Source organism: Arachis hypogaea, chromosome 3, assembly GCF_003086295.3.
Source record: "Arachis hypogaea cultivar Tifrunner chromosome 3, arahy.Tifrunner.gnm2.J5K5, whole genome shotgun sequence".
Lineage (NCBI taxonomy): Eukaryota > Viridiplantae > Streptophyta > Magnoliopsida > Fabales > Fabaceae > Arachis > Arachis hypogaea.
Genome location: NC_092038.1, coordinates 5377448 through 5387317, shown reverse-complemented (window position 1 = coordinate 5387317; position 9870 = coordinate 5377448).

Genomic DNA, 9870 nt, shown 5'->3' with positions numbered 1-9870 from the left:
TGGATTACTCGCTGCAATGGCATCGCCACTGTCATCATCAATGAGGTCAGGCTCCACATCATCGTCACCATCATCATCTAGCAATGCATCACCCATATCGGCCGGTGCCCCACACTGTAAATAAATCGGCACCATATCCACAATACCAACCTCTTCGCCACCACTGCAGTTGAGATCAACGGCGAACGATGAGAGGCGATAGGCTTGTCCCGAGGTGTATTCACAGGCACGGACGAAGATGCACCAATAGGTCTCGAGCTAGAACCAGCTACCATACCTAGAGTTTGGGTATTCCGGTTCGAACTTCTTGAGCTAGATACTACATCAATCAACTTTACCAACAGCTCAGGTGTTGATATTAAAAAATATAAGATAATATGAAAAATATAAGATAGTTGATATTGAAAGATAATATGAAAAATAATTATATTATATTATAATTTAGTAGGTAAATTATATTAATAACAAATTTAAGTACAATGAAAAATAAAATTTAAAAGATATATAATATAAAATAAATTTAATTTTAATATTATTATAAAATAATTTTATATATTTAATTATGTAGCATTAATATTTAATACAATATATTAATAAAAATAATTTTTTAATATTAAATATATAAATTATCATCCAAATAAATTAATAAATAGTTATATAAAATATTTTTCACCACGTTAAAATTACATCCATGTCACAGCAGATTGGATCTTCCATGTTGGCAATGCGTCAAATGTTTCCACTAATTATAATCGTCCATATCTTATTTGGATGCAAGAAAGTGGCTCAAACTAAGTCAAAGATGTGAGAGACATCACAAAGAGAAGAAGGAGAGAAGGGTGTATTTTTATTTTTTTAATTTTATTGAAAAATTAATTAGGGGTGTAGTCAATTAGAATTAATTAGTTAAAAATAAATTTATTATATAAAAAATAATTCTTTATTACCATAATTTTTTAAATTTTAAAATTAAAAATTAAAAAACTTAATTGAATTGACTTATATTATAATTAATTTTCTAAATTTTTTTTATTTTTTAGTCCAATTACATTGCACCCTGTCTCATTTAACTGCCCACTAGTGAATGTATGCCATCATTAATTATATTGGTAGCTAATTGTGTCATTACCTCTACATGTATGGCTTGGAGTAGTTTTGTTAACTCATTTTTTCTTTAACTAGCAATCAATAATTAATTATTTGCATGTGATATATCACGAAAATATATTTCTTAAAAAAATATTTAACTCATGCATGTAATTATTTGCAAAGCTTAAACATATAATCTTTTAATATATATGTTATGATCTCATAAAAAAAATTCTAAATTAGAAGTTAAATTCTATACACTTAAAATTGGTTGTATACACTAAAATGATTTTCAAGATACTAATTACCTATAAATGTTTTTCAAATTTAAAAAAATTATATTATATTAATCTTCCATCACTTTTTTCATCAAATTACTCTTTGCAAAGTTAGTGAGATAATATTCACCTTTACACACTTAGATGATTAGACTAAATAACAGGTAGCTGAACTGCCATTTAAAATTGACTAAACCAATATATTTTTTTTTCTTTTGATAACCCTAAATTTCAATAAAATTTTATCTTTTGTTGTCTTTTTTTTTTATTCTTTCTTCATCGTTATAGCATTGTTGTAATTTAAAAAAAATGATTAGATGTGAGTGTCAGGCACAACAGAACTCTATTCCATGAATAACAAAGACTCTAAATCGTAACAAGACTTCATGAGAAAAAAAAAATAGGAAAAGTACGAGGAGCAAATGAAATATTTATACAATATATACAATGGAGGTTTATGGAGTATTAGAGATATAATTATTAGTGTTACATTTTCCTATCAGCTGAAGCTTTTGGGATGAGTGGTATCATGACATGGTATTAAAGCACTAGATTTGAAAGGTTAAGAGTTTGATCCTTGGTAAACCTAAAAATTAAATTAATTTTTCGAGAAGATGTTTATTATCCCTTATACTCGGATGATTATTTTAAATAGTATAGGGGATGTTCATTTCATAACTCAACACATTATACAAATAATCCATTGTCTCCCTAGCAGGATCAAAAAAATATTTTCAAAATTTGACATGTGTAAATACTCACGTAAAATTATATATGTTGATGATTGAAAATGGAAGCACATGATGTGGCAATGAAAGAAAAAAAAGTTTATTGAAATTTTAGGTTATAAAAAAGGAGAAGGATCACGCTGGTTTACAAAATTTAGATTGTCAACTCAACTGATTGTTACCTAATTAAGCATGGAAGGATAAATTCCATCCTACTAACGGTGTGAAAGAATAATAAGTCGATAGAAAAAAGAATAAGAACTAATATGGTATAGTTTTTATAATATGAGAGATATTTACAATCTAATTAGAATTTTGATTACCATTTGAAAGTAAATGATTAATGTCAGAGATCAACTTTACTGTTTAACTTGTTGAAATCCTAACAATTTTATGCATATAGTAGAAGAATTTATCAAAAACTAATTATAGAACTACTCTTTTACCTTAACCTGTGATAACAATAAAGATGAGAGATAAAATAAAAATAATAAAAAGATAGATTTATAAACCAAACAAAAAATTTAACTAGAAAACCAAATTATCGAAGTTTAAAACTAAAGACGAACAAGAAATCAAATGTTGGCATCGCCACCGTCTATCAAACACCCAATTATGAGACTGAGTACTGTACAGAGGTAGCAATAACCTACGACACCAAACACTAAACACGAAACATTTATTTATAATGATAGATGTAAAAGCATGGTGAACCCGCACGGTTCATTTGGCAGCTTTCTTGGCAGCAGATTTAGTGATCTTAGCAGAAGCATCCTTCTTCTCAACGCTCTTGATGACACCAACAGCAACAGTTTGACGCATGTCTCTCACAGCAAACCTTCCAAGTAGAGGGTACTCAGCAAAAGTCTCAACCTAGCAATAACAGTTTTGCAGGAATCAATAGAGTGAAAGATCTACTAATCTCAGATAGAAGATGGAACAGAGAGATTTTGGAATCAGATTTTTTCCTTGGAATAAGCTCCTGAATCCTCTCCATTGAATGACGATGGGAATGACTCTGTGAGCTGGGCTTTGAACTCGAAAAAGATGTATGATGTAGCATCTGGTTATCTAGTAGCATATAGCTTCACACACGAGTCGATTGAACAACTCTCTGCAATTATGCAAAACTCTATGATTTGGAGGAAAAATTAGGGACTAAAGTTGTTAACAAAAATTAAAATATTTCTATGGAGATCTGTGCATGAAATATTAGATTTTCTTAGTCTCATTTATCAACTGTTCCATTCAATGCCGTTGTTGTGTCTCAGGTGCAAAACAGCGCTGGAAACCATCACCCATTACTTTCAGTGGTGCGACCCTACTCAGAAAACTTGAAATGAAGTTGATTCGAAATTGACACCTGTAACACCCTAATTACCCTAAGCCTTACCTCATGTCGTAAAGCAAAGATTAATCAGATGCCACGACAATTCTAAGGCTTATACATAAATATATATATGAGGAATAATAATTCTAGAAACCCGATGAAGAAAATAAGCTTAAATACAGAATTCCAAAGCACGAACGTTCACACGAAACTACAAACTTAAGGCACAAGATAAAGGTAAAAGATAACGAAATATAAGAGTATAATAATCATAAGATACTAGACACAGCCCGCAGAGTTTAGGTCGACTAGTTAACTACTAACATACAGAGTGTTGAAAATAAAACAGCTTATACAGAATATCTCTCATAAAATAAGCCTCTAAGGCAAAATAAAATACAAAAGTGAGAGTACTAATAAAAATAAATCAAGAGATTCCGAAACATGATAAAGGTCTTCCGCTCTGTCACTATCAAGCAACTCACCGAGGTGAGTTGCGACCTGCATCTGAAAAATAACAGAATATGGTATGAGAATCGGAGGTTCTCAATATGGTAACAGTGCCCAGTAATGTAAGATATAAGACCCCGGAACGCCAGTGGCAATCTTAGAGCTTCATATCAATACAAGATTCAAGCTTAAAGCATAACTAAAATTAAAACTATAACTTTAGAACTTAACATTTATTAAATAGGGTAAACTATCCTAAGGGATTTCTAACTATCAGCTCACCACTGTCCCACAGCTTTCACCAGCCTAACCGCCATGCGATCCCATCCCCACCACCTATCGAGCCTCCTCAATTCTAGTAGAAAAGCACAATTAATTACAATGCAAGTAAAACACAAGTATATGCATATATGTCAAGTAATTCAAATAGGCAATCAGGCATGTTATACAATCAGGCATACAATTCAAGTCGGCAAAGCAAGCAAGCAGATAAAAGATGCACATGATGAATGTCTGTCCTATAGACTGTGATATCACATTGTTGGTTCAACTGCCAACCCGACACATCTCCATGGAGATGTCGCCTTTCCAAATCATAATGGGAACCCCCGAGATATAGTGCTTGCAACACCGTCCAGGATTTTGTGCCTGTACACTCTAGTGATCCGAAGGGACGTGAGCGGGATACTGTTGCCACGGACCTCATATCTCAACGTAAGCAGGACGAACCACCGCCCTTACGCTGTCGCTGCTACCTCAACAGGCGGGATCCAACCAAACCGTCCCTGCTGGGCGCATAGCGTCTTAACAATCTCAGTATAAAACAGTGATTCAATAGTTTTCAGAAATTAGTTTTCAATATATCATGGATCCATCACTCTATTCCGAGTCCCAAACTCCTCTCAACCACTGCCAATTCATAATTGTTGGCCATGTGTGCATCAATTGTCCCGTGGCGGAGGCTATGTGGGCCAAGTCACAATCGAATGTCGTGGGCGCTTGTGTTGCTGAATGTACTATAAGGCTAGGGTATGCGCTTCTTCTAACACCAATTGGTTTTAGTCGAGCTGGTAGCGCCTGAGGTCCTACAAGTGGTATCAGAGCCAAGGTCACGAGTTCGATTCCCAGCGGGAGCAATTGCTGAGGGGGAGATTGTTGGCCATGTGTGCATCAATTGTCCCGTGGCGGAGGCTATGTGGGCCAAGTCACAATCGAATGTCGTGGGCGCTTGTGTTGCTGAATGTACTATAAGGCTAGGGTATGCGCTTCTTCTAACACCAATTGGTTTTAGTCGAGCTGGTAGCGCCTGAGGTCCTACAATAATTTCCATTCCGAACGCATTAGTTCATTAGTCTCTCAATCCATATACTATTCTCCCTTCTCACTCCACCAAACCAATCATCAGTACACCAGAAACCTAAGTCTCCATTCTCTAACCTTTCACAGTAATACCAACTTAAATCTCCTAGGACATTTCCTATGTTATAATACCCGAAAATAAACCAAGGAGTCTTATATAAGTGTCACGGAAGTTTACAAGTTTGTCTAAAAGGTAAAACAGTTGAAAACAATGTTTTTATTGAAAAACAGGGCAGTGTGCATACGCAAAGGGCGCACGCCCAGAAGAATTTTCAAGACGTGTGCGTACGCATATATGTGTATGTACGCACAAGAAGTAAAAATTCCTACTATATTCATCCGCACAAGGCGTGCGAACGCCCTCAACAGAGTGCATCTTCCAACGTGTGCGTGCGCATAGCTTGTAAATTTTCGTTGGTTGTGTGCACACATAGGGCGTGCTAGCGCTCTCAACAACAAGCCTTGCCCTGTGTGTGCGTGCGCACATGAATGTGCGTCCGCACACTTTCAAAAATACACAGGATGTACGTGCGTACAAGGCTATGCATGCGCACACAAACCAGAAATCACAAATTCTGCAACATTCACAGAATTCAGATTTCAACACCAAACTTTCAACGATCATATCTTTTTCTACAAAATTCAGATTTCCACAAAATTTAAACCATTTTAAAACTTGTTAAATTATCTTTCATTTGATATAAAAATCATTCAATTTCGAAAACTGTACCTCAATATATGATCCGTCAAAGTTCACTAAAAATCTATTTTTATCAAAATTCACCAAGTGCTCAAAACTTCAAAATTTACAACCAAATCAAATCAAAGCCTAGTCCATCTCACCATAAAACACTACTAAATATTATAATTTACCCTTCCATCACATTTCGATCAATTCAACACCTCTATCAATGAATTCCACCTTTATAACTCAACAATTCCGTGATTTGCATCTTAATAATCAATAATAACGACTTGCACCAAATCCCACTAGAAATAAGTTCATTTATCATACCTCGTCATAATTTTCATCTCAACACATCAAAATTATCACAATCATTAACATCATCACACATTATCAATTTAACAACACCATCATGCATTCTCAAATCCAACAATCAATTCAGTCCAAATCTTTCCTATGGATCATTAGCCTAAGTGTCCAGAGATATTACATATTATATAGAGAAAACCGAAATCATACCTTGGTTGATTCCTAATATGCAATAGATCACCAAATTGATCTCCACCAAGCTTCCACAAGCTCCCTCAAACTCAATCAAGTCACCAAGTCCACTTTCAAGCAATTTAAGTCACCAATATACTCCACATAAGACCAATTCAAGTTAGAAATTACACAAATTCCATCAATCAAACCTAGAATTTCATATATACACAAAATCACAAGAGATCAAATATGCTCACCTTACCAAATATGGATTGGGTCAAAACCAAATAGTAATCAAATGTTAGAGTGTACCCAAACACCCAAAATTACAAAGATCATTTAAAACCCAAACCCAAAAATTCAAATTTCTTAGAGCAGAAAACTGGGCAGGAATTTTCGAGATTCATACCTCTTTGGTTAGATGAAACTAATGGGATCGGCGAGAGCTTCGCGTAGCAACTGACGGCACACAAATAAGAGCTCTGTAGTTCAAGTTATGGTCGCCAGAAGTTGTATGTGAATAGTGTTTTAACTCTCTTCTCCCTCTCCTCTCAATGTAACTGCAAGTTTGGTGTTTAATAAGGTTATGGGTTGTGTCAGGGTTCATGTGAGTGTATTTATATGTTGGGTTTGGGCCCAACTTAGGTCCAGTCTAATCTGTTAGCGTTTTTAGCCCGTTTGACCTAACTTTGGGCCAAACCTTTAAAATTAGTGTCCGATTTTCTATTCTAAATATCCTTCTATGGTTTTCTACTGTTTTTAATTATTCTCGCACAGTACCGGACAGACTTAAGCCGGCACTGTCGGTTAATTTACCGGTACGCATTTTTACGCAATTTTCCGAAAAAAAATTACATTTTTCAACTCAAAAAAATCTACTAAGTCCAAATATCATATTTAAATTTTCTAATTAATATTCTAAAATTTTGAACATATTCCGAATAATTAAATTATTATATTTTACGTTAATTAATCGGTTGATTAATTCGCGATTCTTACAACACCTTCACTACAAGGAGAACCAACTTTTGCGGCGTGGTGGCTCCGGGTTCTATTAGACGTTGGAGTGGAGAGAGTTTGGAACGATACCCTCAATTTCTTTGCTGCTCTCAATTGGTGATTGTGGATAACACAAAATAATAAAGTGTTTGAAGGTGAAAAGACTTCTGCCCAACAAATTCTGATCTTACCTACAAAGTTCTTGGGGGGAAATTAACCAAAATTAAGTTCTGTAGCGTTCTAGAGTTTCTCATTTTTTTTTAATTTTTAATTTATATTTTAGTTGATTAAATTTTTATAGTGATTCCTGAGATTCACGACTTTTATTATTTTAGTTCTTTAGATTCAAAATTCACTATACTGATCTCTGAGATCCAACTCTAGGCACTATATTAGTCTCTGAACCCTTTTCGATTTGAGTCAACAAACAGAATGCTGAGCTCAGTAGCTCTGACTTATTACGCTAGACACATGGCTAAATAGCGTCTTTTCGTTTTAAATCTTAAATAAGACAAAAACATGGTCGTTTTGGAGATTGAATATAAATAAAATGAATTGCACATCATATAAACTCTTATTCCTCTTCGTCATGTTTAAGTGTCAAAATAAAACGACGTTGTTTAGCCATGTATTTGGCATGGCAAGTCAGAACCAATTCAGTACTTAGTTTGCTTGTACTAGAAAGAGTCTATTTGAGGGACTAAAATGGTGAAAGCTCTGAATCTCAGGGATCATTTTGAAGATTTAGTCTGTTTTAACCATGTATGGCTTTATTTTGGAGAATCTCATTGCTATTTTATTTGTCCCCATATGACTATGTATCACTTCTATCAAGTAAGGCAATTAACTTTATTTTGAAAAAAAAAATATATTTAAACACCCAAATTCTGTTTTTGGTCCATTTTCATGAAAAACAAAACGATTTTTATCCACACAAAAAAGACACTTTGACTTTTAATCTTTTTATTTTGGAACAATACGATTTTTCTGTCAAAAAATTTGTTAAATAAAAAAATTTATTTTATGCGAGTTTTAAAATTCTACAAACTATTATTAAGTTTGTTTTTGAAAAATTCCTTCATCTATAATGGTTAAGGTGGAGAAAGACGATGGAAATAATATCTAAAAAAAAGTAATTGTAATACGAATATTTTTTAAAAGAAAAAATAATATCGAATAGAAAATGAAAGAAGAAAATATTAATGGTGATGATAATAGTAGAAGAGATAATAATAAAATATAGTTACACAATAGAAATAATAGAAGTATAAGTAATAATATTGAATATAAAAAAGGTAGTGGTAGTAGCGGTCATAATTAGTTATATTGTTAAAATTTTTTTTATAAGAGTTTAAAACTTCTACAAAATACAAATAAAATTCTCACAAAACTAATTATTATTATTTAATAATTTTTTTAACAAAAAATTGTATTATTCCAAAATAAGAAGATTGAAACCTAAAGTGTTTATTTTTTTTATAAAAATTATTTTATTCTTCATAAAAATAAACAAAAATCGAATTAGATGTTTACTCAAATACTTATTTTAATGAAATTTTTTTTTAAATAAAATAGATTCCGAATTTCTAACTGTTACATACTAATAAACAAAAAGGTGATCATGAGGGATAATTAATAGAAGAATAAAGGAAATTAAGGCTAGCTACTCATTAGTCAAATTTCCTTAAAGACAAAGATACTTATGCATCACAGTCATAGCATGGAGAATAATATAAATGAATATGTAACATAAACCTAAAATATAGATATCAATAATTGAAAAACAAAAAATAAAAAATAGCCAATTCGCACATGGACTTGATATTAAAAAAAAAAAACTGAAAATTATAAAGGCAATTCACCTCGACAAATTTTCTTTCTCAAAAATAAAAAACTTTCATTTTGCCACACAAATTTTTAATTTAAAAATATCTTCGACAATTTTACTTTTTCCTCTGTTCGCATAAATTTCCCATAATCTCCATTGGATTTTGGACTTCGCTTATCATTCAACCATATTAAATTTTTTTAATCCATTTTTCTAACCACTAATTATATAATAAAGTTATGCATTTAAGTCATAATTTTAATTAAATCTAATTAAATATTTTAAATTCACGTATTTGTTATGGCTTCTTTTTTTTTTATTCTTTTTTTTATTATCTTTTTCTTTCGTTATTATCATTACTAACAATACTACATTTTATCTTTTTTCTTTTTTCATTTGAATTTCTTCTTCTTCTTCTTCTTTTTTCTTCTCCTCATCCATCATCATCATCATTATGATCACCATCGTTATCATCATATTTTTTTATACATATTGTCGTTATTGTTATCGTCATTATTGTTATTGTTATTATTGAATTTTTGCCATGTTGATAATGTTTTCTAATCCAAAATTGATTTTCGATGTATTTTTATTCATGATTCAATCTTGTTTGTGTAATTATTTTCGAACTGAGTTAATTG